We start from the raw sequence: 13567 nt of genomic DNA on the forward strand, positions 1-13567 counted from the left end.
CGACGTCGTGGTTCTTCCAGGTCGTGTCAGTCAGCAGTTCAGTTACGGACTCAAGGGGAGCCAGGTCCGCGCAGTGCGAAACATGCCGGGACTGCTGGCGGCGCGTATGGACTGCCGGATCAAAGACCTGTGGTCAGGAGGGTGCACAACCTCATTGTAAACCGGATCCTGCAAGTTTTAAGTTGAGTGCATTTGGATTCAAGTACAGAAACCTCCACCATTGTGAGATCTTGTGATTCTCCAGTGACTTGGGTTTGTGTTGCTGCTCGTAGTGTTGCTGAGGCAAAGAGCAGTGAGTGGAGTGCTTGGGGAAGGCAGATCTGATTAGCTTTCCTGGACTTCTAATTACCATTTATTGCGTTCAGTTTGTTACTATTTGTTACGTTCAACCAGCAATATTTTTCCTGCCTGGACATCAGGTAGCCTCAGGAAGATTATCATTAGTCATTCATTAGACTGCCACTAATCTGAGTTACAATCTTGTTAAGTGAATGCAACTCTTGGCTGCCTATCTCATCGTTCATGAAAGTGTTTTTTTGCCGGACCTACTCAAAGGTCGATTCCTAGTGCACCATCTGTGACTGGCCCTTGTGTTTCATTATTTTATTTGATGTTTTATTGTATGTTTCAAATGTTTTAATATAATTGCCATTCTTGCCGTTACAGCAGGTTTAAATGATTGAGCTACCAAGTTTACCATCATTTTGTCTCACCTGTTTGGAGGTCAGTTGCTTGTTGTTTTAAATAATCTTTGCTGTTGTATTTGCTGTTTTACTGTATGTTTTTTCTAATTTTTTATATAATTGCCATTCTTGGCATTACAGCATGTTTAAATGGTTGTGCTACCAAGTTTACCATCATTTTGTCTCACCCGTTTGGTGATCAGTAGCCTGTCTTTTTTAAATTAACCTTGCTATTGGGTCATTCCATGTCAATTCAACCAATCTGAGAAAATGTTCCAGCTGATAGTCACAGATTAGACTGAAATTTAGTACACCAATGCTACCAAGTGTGGAACACGTATGTACAAAATTTTAAGTTCCTCTGCCAATTAGTTCCAGAATTATGGCTTGTGAAAGAAGGTGGCGTGACCCGGAAATTGCAACCCGCATCTGGCAATCTATCTTCACACCCAACTTCAGGCCTTAATAACTTTGGATCTATTCCGCACAGTCCAGTGAAATTTTTACAATCCAGTAACACCCACTTAGAGAATACAATCTATGAATCAAAACACCAACAACATATTTTTGAGAAAAAATAAAATATTCCAAACTGTGATTAAAATAATGTAATACGTTAAAAAAAAGGTACACATTGTAGGTGCCTTCTATGCCAAATATAATTGACTCAAAAAGCATATAAATTTTTTTGTGGTAAGCTTAATGTGGCCTAAACACACAGAACTCATCTCGCCCATATCAGTCACACAAACAGAGTTACATGCACACAAAAATGCAAAAATTTGAAAAATTACCTGGAAAACATGGATGTTCTAAGTGTGGTAGCACAAAAGGGTCAAGTGATATCCAAGCCAAATTTCAAACACTGCATAAGCAGACCATAATATAATATGTGGCACAATTTCAACTTGTTATTGGAAGGCATTTGTGTACAATAAAACTTGACAGAGATGTATTTGGTTACGTTTCTTTTATCACGATTTCGCAAGTAATAGTGATGATGCAGACAGCTTGTTTCAGATAAAGCTGCAGCAATTGTTGGGAACCATTAGGCAACGGAAAGTTACACAATGATAGTTTTCAGGGACAGAATGAGACATTATTAGGCAGGAACAACAAAGGAAACAAGCAACAATTACGGGTTACTCATGTTTTTAAGATTCTATTTCAGACTGGTCAGTACTGTTGTGGAAAGTCAGTGTGGAGGCAGAAGAGTGCACTCGTGGTGCTTTAGTTCAAACAAGTTGCAGTATTGGTAGAGCACAAGAATCTGAATGTCATGAAACAACATACGGAACAAAATGTGGCATTCGCTTTGTACTGTATGATCTGGATGAATCGGACCAAGAATTGTTGCTATGGAGATCCGGGATACACCCTGTGGGCACAAGAAGTACAGTTCCAGGAAACTTTAGTGTTTGTTATCATCATATGAAAGTGTTTCTGGATAAGTATTCTTTCCTACAAAGAAGTTGTTTTGATCCATTTCGGATTCATAAGAAGACTGTGAAGTGTAGTCTCAGTGAAATTGATGTAAAATCAGTATTGAAAGTGAATCAGTGCATGGGACTTAACATGGAACCAGGACAAAAGTTATGTTCCAGGTGTGTTACACTGCTAAAAAATGAAGAATATTCTGATAATTTACATGACAGTGACGAAGAGTATCAGCCACCTACAACCACAGCGGATTAACAATTAAATACTTCAGTGACTGCTCTTGGTTTGTCTCCCATGAAGACACACAAAGTTGGGAAAAGAGACAGGCCCAGCTATGGTAGAAGAAAACTACAAGAAGTTCAAATGGAATTAAAACACAAAATAGCTGACACGCTAATGGTGGAAGAGGAAGAATTTTCTGCTCCAAAGGAACAGAAATAATGCCAGAAATGCTCTGATTTGGACAAAATTGTGCATGATTTAAAAGAAAAATTTGCCATATCCACACGCCAGGAAAAAGTAGCTATTCTTACCCTTACACCTTCGAGCTGGTCTATTGACTACACTGCAAAGGAATTCAATGTTTCTGTTATAACATCAAGTTTAACAAATATATTTCAGAACGACACAACACATATAAGTCACAGAGTAAGTTGACAAGCAAGACATGTGAACACGTTAGCATTCGAATGAGCACTGAGTCCCAGTCTAGCAGCCGCTGCTCGGCTGGCCACTTAGGTGGCGCAGCTGCTGCATGGCTGGCAGACAGCGCCGCACGTAGAGGACGCGTGTAACTGCACGGCAGCGCTTTGAATGATCGGCGAGTCACAACACTTTTCCCCCCTTTGAAATTGTTGCACTGGTCTTGATGGAGGTGTCCTGGAGATCACTAACGTCCATAGGCATTGTTTGACTCGCCGTAAAGTCTCGAGGAGGAGGCTTCCCGTACGGACGGAAGTGTCCCCGATGATAACGGGTCGAGATGAAAGGAGACGTAGGGGTCGAATCTGCTGGGGCCCCCTGCACCAATCTGCCCGTTGCGGCAAGTCCAGTTGATATGACAGGAGACACGGGCGATGTGTCGGCGTCCGTTGGAGGAGGAGGCGAGTAGATTTGCTCTGACAGAGGATGGTCATCCGGTTCCTGCACGGGCACGTCTCCTGGTGGCGTCCGTTCTTGTGCTGGCATCGCGATGACGGTGAGAGGGCTGCGTTGTGAGTATTGAGAGATGCCAAGATCCCGAGCGTCAGGTAGGGCCGCATTCGGAACAGGCATTGCTGGCACACGAGGCTGAAGCTGGTCCGAATGATGCATTGCAACACCCATGTCCGTCTGGATTTCATACAGGCATCGGGCACGGTGTCTTAAGATGCGGCCCGGGCTCCACTTTGGCCACCTGCCATATCCCCATACCCAGACGAGGTCGTCGGCGGTGAACCGGCCAAGGGAAGACACCCGCAGCCGTGAGGTGGGAGGCCGCAGAAGATGAAGTAGCGTGTGGGGCTGTCGGCCATGTAAGAGCTCAGCCGGGCTGTGGTCGCCCATGGGGGTGAAACAGTAAGACGCCAAAAACTGGAGAAGCGCATCATCAGCAGCAGAAGAAGTCAGAAGTTTCCTCATCTGAGCCTTAAATGTGCGGACCAGTCGTTCAGCCTCACCGTTGGATTGTGGATGGAACGGCGGGGCCGTGACATGCATAACGCCGTGACGAGCACAAAAATCCGCAAATTCGGAAGAGGCAAATTTCGGACCATTATCAGTAACAAGAGTAGAGGGGAGGCCTTCCAAAGAAAAAATGCGGGCGAGAACACTGGTGTTTGCCGCGGTGGTAGGCGACGTGCAACGGACAATGAAAGGAAAGTTAGAGTAGGCATCAATTACGAGGAGCCAATAAGTGCCTAAAAAGGGACCCGCAAAGTCAGCATGAATGCGCTCCCAGGCCTTCTCAGGCAAAGGCCACGGTGACAAAGATGACTTCGGGGCAGCGGCCTGTGACGCACAAGGGCCGCAGGCAGCGAACATGTGTGCTATTTCAGAGTCGATGCCAGGCCAGTACACATGACGGCGCGCCAGAGATTTTGTGCGAGACACACCCCAGTGCCCTTGGTGAAGGAGGCGCAAGACCGAAGCACGCAAAGATGCAGGTACCATGACACGCGGTGAAGCATTGTCAGTGGAGAGTAGGATAACACCATCCCTAGCCGTGAGGCGGTAGCGCAAAGTGTAGTAGTTCTGCAACGGATCAGGAGTCTTAGCGGACGGGCGATCTGGCCAACCCTTCTGAATACAGCGTAAAACCCGGGAGAGGGTAGAGTCAGAACTCGAAGCGGCCGCCAGCCTGTCCCCAGTGATGGGGAACCCGTCCACAACCCGCTGCTCGGCAACATCCAGGTGGAAACACAAAAGTTCGTCCCTATCGAATGCCTGATCAGGACCCATGGGAAGGCGAGACAGAGCATCAGCATTTGCATGTTGAGCCGTTGGCCGGAAATGAATCTCATAATTGAAACGAGACAAGTAAAGAGCCCAACGCTGGAGGCGGTGTGCAGCCTTGTCGGGAAGTGACGTTGATGGATGAAACAAGGAAACAAGTGGTTTGTGATCCGTAACAAGATGAAATTTTGAGCCATAGAGAAAACCATCAAACTTATGAAGAGCATAAATAATGGCCAAAGCTTCTTTTTCAATTTGAGAATACTTTTGTTGGGCATCCGTGAGCGTTTCGGAGGCATAAGCAATGGGTTGTTCCGAACCGTCAGAAAAACGCTGCGCAAGGACTGCACCAACCCCATATTGAGAGGCGTCTGTGGCAAGAACAAGATGTTGCCCAGGTCGATAAGTAGCCAGGCACGAGGCCTGTTTCAGCATAGTCTTCAATTTCTGGAAAGCCGCATCGCATGACGCGGACCAGTGAAAAGGCACGTTTTTATGCAACAGGCGATGCAACGGCTGAGCCACCGAAGCAGCAGACGGTAAAAACTTGTGATAGTATGCTATTTTCCCAAAGAAGGCCTGCAGTTCCTTAACAGATGTAGGGCGAGGAAGGGCATCGATCGCAGTGACAGTTTGCTGAAGTGGACGAATACCATCCCGAGAGAGTTGAAACCCCAAGTACGTGATAGATGCCTGAAAAAATTGTGATTTCTGAAGATTACACTTAATACTGGCAGTCTGTAAGACACGAAAAAGTGTGCGGAGATTTTGAAGATGTTCTTCAGTGGTGGAGCCAGTGACAACAATGTCGTCAATGTAATTGATACACCCAGGGACAGGGAGCAATAATTGTTCCAAGAAACGCTGAAAGAGGGCAGGGGCGCTAGCAACCCCGAATGACAAGCGTTGGTATTGATAAAGGCCGAAAGGCGTGTTAAGGACCAGAAACTGCCGGGAAGCAGTGTCGAGAGGAAGTTGATGATAAGCTTCTGACAGGTCAATTTTAGAAAAATACTGGCCTCCAGCAAGTTTAGTGAACAGTTCTTCAGGACGCGGCATAGGGTAAGTGTCGATGAGGCATTAAGCATTTACAGTGGCTTTGAAATCGCCACAGAGACGAATATCACCATTTGGCTTAGCAACGATAACGACAGGAGAGGACCACTCATTAGAAGTGACAGGAAGCAAGACCCCTGAAGTAGTGAGACAATCCAACTCCCGTTTCACCCGATCATGAAGGGCCACAGGAATGGGCCGAGCCCGAAAAAACTTAGGCTGAGCAGTGGGTTTGAGCGTGATATGAGCTTCAAAGTCATTTGCACGGCCTAACCCAGGAGAAAAGAGGGACGAAAATGTCGTCGACAAGGAATCCAGTTGAGCATAAGGAATAGCATCAGAGACAATATTGACAGATTCATCTATGGAGAACCCAAAAGCGCGAAAGGCATCGAAACCAAAAAGATTTTCTGCGTTGCTCTGGTCGACCACAAATATGGGAACAGTGCGAACGACGGATTTGTAAGATACCTCAGCAGTAAACTGTCCCAAGAGAGAAATCTTCTGTTTATTGTACGTCCGTAATTGCCGAGTGACAGGTGAGAGGAGTGGAGAACCCAACTGAAGATACGCCTGAGAATTAATTATAGTGGCAGCAGAACCGGTATCCACTTGCATGCGAACATCTCGACCAAGGATTTGGACAGTGAGGAATAACTTCCCTGAAAGGGAAGAAGTGCAATTGATAGACAACACAGAATCAGAATCAGCCTCATGTTCATGAACATCATGTATGCGGTCGGATTTGCAAACGGAAGACACGACCTTTCTTTTTGCAATTGTGACACACAGCCCAACGTTGGGGACAATCCTCGCTTGAATGTTTTGTAAAACACCGCGGACATGAAGGCAGTTGCCGGGGGTTTTGCTGCAGTTTCTTAGCGGGTTGTTTATGGCTAGGCCGAGGCTGCACGTGGGAGCGCACTGCCGCCACGTCGGCCGGCGGGAGCGCGGCACGCGTCGTCAACAGAACACAGAGGTTGTATTTCCCCGACATCACCCCACGCCTCTATTTGCGCCCCAGCGGTGCGAGAAATTTCAAAAGACTGCGCAATGCAGAGAACTTCATCTAGAGTCGGATTCGCCAACTGAAGGGCACGTTGCTGAACTTCTTTGTTGAGCACCGACCGGATAATAGCATCCCGTACCATGGAATCGGCATAGGATTCTTAGTGAACGTCAGTAACAAATTGACACTTTTGACTGAGGCCGTGAAGTTCAGCAGCCCAAGCGCGATAGGATTGATGTGGCTGTTTTTGACAACGATAAAAGGCAACACGAGAGGCTACCACATGCATTTGCTTTTGAAAATAGACAGACAGAAGTGAGCACATTTCAGCAAAGGACAAAGATGCAGGATCCTTCAAAGGAGCCAATTGCGACAACAACCGATACATTTGAGGTGAAATCCAGGAAAGGAACAGAGACTTACATGGTTGTTCGTCCGTGACATGAAATGCCAATAAGTGCTGTCGAAGACGTTTTTCATAATCAGACCAGTCTTCCACCGTCTCGTCATAAGGAGGAAAAGGAGGTACAGCCAACGATGAGAAACGCCCTGCATTTGACGCCGCGACGAAATCACGAATCGCCGCTGTTAGAAGCGTTTGCTGTTCAAGGAGATTTTGCAATAGTTGCTCGACAGTAGCCATGGAACCCTGTGGGTCAACGGTGAAAAGGAAAATTCCCACCCTCGTCGCCAATTGTTATAACGTCAAGTTTAACAAATATATTTCAGAACGACACAACACATATAAGTCACAGAGTAAGTTGACAAGCAAGACATGCGAACACGTTAGCATTCGAATGAGCACTGAGTCCCAGTCTAGCGGCCGCTGCTCGGCTGGCCGCTTAGGTGGCACAGCTGCTGCATGGCTGGCAGACAGTGCCGCACGTAGAGGACGCGCGTAATGGCGCGGCGGCGCTTTGAATGATTGGCGAGTCACAACAGTTTCAACATATATGGTAAATGAGGAGGTATTGAATAGAACTGGGGAGAAGAGGAGTTTGAGGCACAACTTGACTAGAAGAAGGGATCAGTTGGTAGGACATGTTCTGAGACATCAAGGGATCACCAATTTAGTAATGGAGGGCACCGTGGAGGGTAAAAATCGTAGAGGGAGACCAAGAGATGAATACACTAAGCAGGTTCAGAAGGATGTAGGCTGCAGTAGGTACTGGGAGATGAAGAAGCTTGCACAGGATAGAGTAGCATGGAGAGCTGCATCAAACCAGTCTCAGGACTGAAGACCACAACAACAACAACATGTGGTAAAGCAAGCTAGGAAAATAAAAGCAACCCAAGGAGTGCTTCCACAACTTCAGCAGGCTAAGGGTAAGCAATTGAGATCAGAAATAAAGGTGCTAGTATTGGAGTTTTATGAAAATAATGACTACAGCCGAATAATGCCTGGAAAAAAAGACTATGTAATGGTGAAAATGGGAAATGTACGTGTACAGATGCAAAAAAGATTGTTGCTATGCAACATATCAGAACTATACGTAGAATTCAAGGAAAAGTATCCCAATACCAAAGTAGGTTTATCATATTTTTTCAATCTTTGGCCAAAATGGGTTGTGCCTGTAAGTGCAAGGGGCACACACAATGTTTGTGTACGTGAGACCCATCAAAATGCTAAGCTGATGTTTGCTGCTATAAAGGATTCTGGTCTGGATTACAAAGGTGTAATGAAGCTGCTAGTGTCTGACATCAGTTCCTATCAGTGCATGATACACAGGTGTGAAAAGTGTCCTGGTAAGGCAAATCTTGCAGAACACATGAATAACAAACTGTATGGTGAACTCCTTATGGATGATGATGAACTTGTTTCTTATAACCAACGGACACTCGTGGGTTGCACAAGTCTTGAAACAAAGCAAAGTACAGTGGAAGCTTTTGTTGAAATGTGTTGTCAAAAAAACGGACAAACTGACCACACACAGCTTCACAGCAACAGCACAATCGGCTTATCTCCAGTTTTGTAAGGATAATTTGAAACAAGAAGAAATTATAGTAATTCTAGACTTTTCTGAAAATTATGCATTTATAGTTCAAGATGCCATCCAAGGATATCATTGGGACAACAGTCAAGCAACTCTCCAGCCATTTGCAATTTACTATAGAGGTGAATCAGGTGATATGTCTGTCACGAACCTGTGCGTTTTTAGTGACTGTTTAATTCATGATGCCATTGCAGTTCATGCCCACATTCACACTGTCATGGCATATGTGAAAAACAAGCTGCCTCACATACATTTTGCAAAATACTTCAGTGATGGGGCAGCTAGTCAGTACAAAAACTGTGAAAATCTCAAAAATTTATGCATGCATTACCATGATTTTCAGATTCACACATAATGGAAATTTTTTGCAACAAGTCATGGTAAAAATGTATGTGATGGTATTGGTGCTACCATTAAGCACATGGCATCACGAGCTAGTCTGCAGCACCCTACAGAAGGTCACATTCTAACACCTCTTCAATTATTTACCTGGGTTCAGAAAAATATCTCTGGCATACAATCATTCTATGTTTTGAAAGATGAGGTGAAATCAGTCAAATAGTTGCTAAAAAGCAGACTAGAACACGTTAAAACTGTTGCAGGCACAAGGAGCCATCATCACTTCTCTCCAGCGGACTCTGACAATGTGCAGATGAGCAGACTGTCCGGTTATAACTATAGGTTCATGCACAACATGTGTCTTCACAGTGTGTGTGACTCAGCATTCAGAAGCAAAAGCAGCAACATACAACCAGGTTGCTATGTTATTGCTGTTTATGATGACAAATGGTACTTAAGATGTGTTGCAGAGTGCTGTGAAGCAGAAGGTGATGTATTTGTGAACTTCGTGGAACCAGCAGGACCAGCAAGATAATTTCATTGGCCACGTTGGGCAGACAGGTGTTGGATTCCTTTTGAACATATTCTTATGACAGTTCCAGTTACTACCACAGTGTCAGGAAAACAGTACAATTTGCCACTCAATGTACAGAGTACAGTAGCTAAAGTGTGGGAGAACTTCTGTTCAAAGCACAATAGACTTGTTTTTAGCAGTTAAGGCACAGTAAAGATTAATGATAGGTTGTGTTAATCTGTCTATGTGTTGTTGCTTAGGGATTAAATAGTTGTGGGAGAGGACAAGAAGAGGCAGAACAGTGTACGACATGTTTTTACAAAATTGTGTTGTGGGACAATGACCACATCACCAAATACATCTGTCAACTTCCATTGTACACAAATGTCTTGCAATAACATGCTGAAATTTTGAGATATATATCATTATGGTCTACTTATGCAGTGTTTGAAATTTGGCTTGGATATCACTTGTCCCTTTTGTGCTAGCACACTAAGAACATCCATGTTTTCCAGGTAATTTTTCAAATTTTTGTATGTTCGTGTGCATGTAACTCAGTTTTTGTGACTGATATGGGCATGATGAGTTCTGTGTGTGTTTAGGCCACATTAAGCTTGCCACAAAAAAAATTATACCCTTTTTGAGTGAATTATATTTGGCATAGAGCACACCTACAATATGTACCTTTTAACGTGTTACATTTTTTTAATCACATTTTGGAATTTTTTATTTTCCCTCAGAAATATGTTCTTGGTGTTTTGATTCATGGAATGTGTTCTCTAAATGGATGTTACTGGGTTGTAAAAATTTCACTAGACTGTGCAGAATAGTTCAAAAGTTATTAAGACCTGATTTTGGGTCTGAAGATAGATTGCCAGATGCGGGTTGCAATTTCCGGGTCATGCCACATGGTAGAATTAGTGTACTGAATTTCAGTCAAATCTGAGATTATGAGCTGGAGCCCCTGGTTGAACTGACATGGAATGACCCTATAGCACTGCTGTTTTACAGTATGTTTGTTAACTTTTCTTTTTTTTATAATTGCCGTTCTTGGCATTAAAGGCCTTCAGCCGTGACTGTGGTTACTTGCTTTAAAATTCTAACTGGGATCACATTGGCTTGTTTTTAAAACATTATTTGCTGTGTCCGTATCAGCATCATCCACTTCAAGTAGGAAAAGCAACAGAAACAAGAAACCTTTGGTACAACAGGATTTTTGGTATCCGGCCATAATGAAAACTCCAAGTTAACAGTGTTAAACGAAAGGAGAAATACCATCGGTGCTCACTCCCCTGTTCTAAAGATTATGACTCTAAATGTGCAGTGCCTCAAGAACAAATATTGTGAACTTGAAATAGCAGTAACACCCAACCTGATGTATTGTGTATTACTGAACACTGGTGTAAGGACCATGAAATTAGTAGTATTCACATTAATCCATTTAAACTGGCAAATCATTATAGTAGGAAAATTGCAAAAGGTGGTGGAGTTGTTATTTACCTTAGACAAGAGTTAGAATTTAAAAAGAGATGTGAAGCAGAGAACTTAAGTATTGAAAAGTTTTTTGAAGCAGGTGCTGTCCGGCTATATGGCCTGATGAAGAAAGTCATAGTCATAACAGTGTATAGGTCACCATATGGAAACATAGAAGTATTTTTTGATAAATTAGAATTGTTGCTAAATACTTTTTACAAAAAAGAAACTGTGATTACTCTTTGTGGTGATTGCAATTTTAAAATTCTAGTTGAAATCGGGCAGGTAGTTTAGAAAATGTAAAACGGGAAATGGATAGGTTAAAGTTAGATATAGTGGGAATTAGTGAAGTTCGGTGGCAGGAGGAACAAGACTTTTGGTCAGGTGACTACAGGGTTATAAATACAAAATCAAATAGAGGTAATGCAGGAGTAGGTTTAATAATGAATAAAAAAATGGGAGTGCGGGTAAGCTACTACAAACAGCATAGTGAGCGCATTATTGTGGCTAAGATAGACACGAAGCCCATGCCTACTACAGTAGTACAAGTTTATATGCCAACTAGCTCTGCAGAGGATGAAGAAATTGATGAAATGTATGATGAGATAAAAGAAATTATTCAGATAGTGAAGGGAGACGAAAATTTAATAGTCACGGGTGACTGGAATTCGAGAGTAGGAAAAGGGAGAGAAGGAAACATAGTAGGTGAATATGGATTGGGGTTAAGAAATGAAAGAGGAAGCCGTCTGGTAGAATTTTGCACAGAGCATAACTTAATCATAGCTAACACTTGGTTCAAGAATCATAAAAGAAGGTTGTATATATGGAAGAATCCTGGAGATACTAGTAGGTATCAGATAGATTATATAATGGTAAGAGAGAGATCTAGGAACCAGGTTTTAAGTTGTAAAACATTTCCAGGGGCAGATGTGGACTCTGACCACAATCTATTGGTTATGAACTGTAGATTAAAATGGAAGAAACTGCAAAAAGGTGGGAATTTAAGGAGATGGGACCGGGATGAACTGAAAGAACCAGAGGTTGTACAGAGTTTCAGGGAGAGCATAAGGGAACAATTGACAGGAATGGGGGAAAGAAATACAGTAGAAGAAGAATGGGTAGCTCTGAGGGATGAAGTAGTGAAGGCAGCAGAGGATCAAGTAGGTAAAAAGACAAGGGCTAGTAGAAATCCTTGGGTAACAGAAGAAATATTGAATTTAATTGATGAAAGGAGAAAATACAAAAATGCAGTAAATGAAGCAGGCAAAAAGGAATACAAACGTCTCAAAAGTCAGATCGACAGGAAGTGCAGAATGGCTAAGCAGGGATGGCTAGAGGTCAAATGTAAGGATGTAGAGGCTTACCTCACTAGGGGCAAGATAGATACTGCCTACAGGAAAATTAAAGAGACCTTTGGAGAAAAGAGAGCCACTTGTATGAATATCAAGAGCTCAGATAGAAACCCAGTTTTAAGCAAAGAAGGGAAAGCAGAAAGGTGGAAGGAGTATATAGAGTGATGTACTTGAGGACAATATTATGGAAATGGAAGAGGATGTAGATGAAGATGAAATGGGAGATAAAATACTGCGTGAAGAGTTTGACAGGGCACTGAAAGACCTGAGTCGAAACAAGGCCCCGGGAGTAGACAACATTCCATTAGGAGTACTGACAGCCTTGGGAGAGCCAGTCCTGACAAAACTCTACCATCTGGTGATCAAGATGTATGAGACAGGCGAAATACCCTCAGACTTCAAGAAGAATATAATAATTCCAATCCCAAAGAAAGCAGGTGTTGACAGATGCGAAAATTACTGAACTATCAGTTTAATAAGTCACAGCTGCAAAATACTAACGCAAATTCTTTACAGATGAATGGAAAAACTGGTAGAAGCCGACCTCGGGGAAGATCAGTTTGGATTCCGTAGAAATGTTGGAAAACGTGAGGCAATACTGACCCTACGACTTATCTTAGAAGAAAGATTAAGGAAAGGCAAACCTATGTTTCTAGCATTTGTAGACTTAGAGAAAGCTTTTGACAATGTTGACTGGAATACTCTCTTTCAAATTCTGAAGGTGGCAGGGGTAAAGTACAGGGAGCAAAAGGCTATTTACAATTTGTACAGAAACCAGATGGCAGTTATAAGAGTCGAGGGGCATGAAAGGGAAGCAGTGGTTGGGAAAGGAGTGAGACAGGGTTGTAGCCTCTCCCCGATGTTATTCAATCTGTATATTGAGCAAGCAGTAAAGGAAACAAAAGAAAAGTTCGGAGTAGGCATTAAAATCCATGGAGAAGAAATAAAAACTTTGAGGTTCGCCGATGACATTGTAATTCTGTCAGAGACAGCACAGGACTCGGAAGAGCAGTTGAATGGAATGGACAGTGTCTTGAAAGGAGGATATATGATGAACATCAACAAAAGCAAAGCGAGGATAATGGAATGTAGTCGAATTATGTCGGGTGATGTTGAGGGAATTAGATTAGGAAATGAGGCGCTTAAAGTAGTAAAGGAGTTTTGCTATTTGGGGAACAAAATAACTGATGATGGTCGAAGTAGAGAGGATATAAAATGTAGACTGGCAATGGCAAGGAAAGCATTTCTGAAGAAGAGAAATTTGTTTACATCGA

The 13567-nt window shown here is 43.2% G+C and overlaps 1 protein-coding gene across 2 annotated transcripts in view; it reads right to left on the reverse strand.

The window, feature by feature from the left end:
• The window catches only part of LOC126412338 (45 kDa calcium-binding protein), a 182348-nt gene that overhangs the window by 26386 nt on the left and 142395 nt on the right, over positions 1-13567 (reverse strand). The window lies entirely within an intron of this gene.

The sequence above is a fragment of the Schistocerca serialis genome, chromosome 7 (genome assembly GCF_023864345.2).
Source record: "Schistocerca serialis cubense isolate TAMUIC-IGC-003099 chromosome 7, iqSchSeri2.2, whole genome shotgun sequence".
NCBI classification, from domain to species: Eukaryota; Metazoa; Arthropoda; class Insecta; order Orthoptera; family Acrididae; genus Schistocerca; species Schistocerca serialis.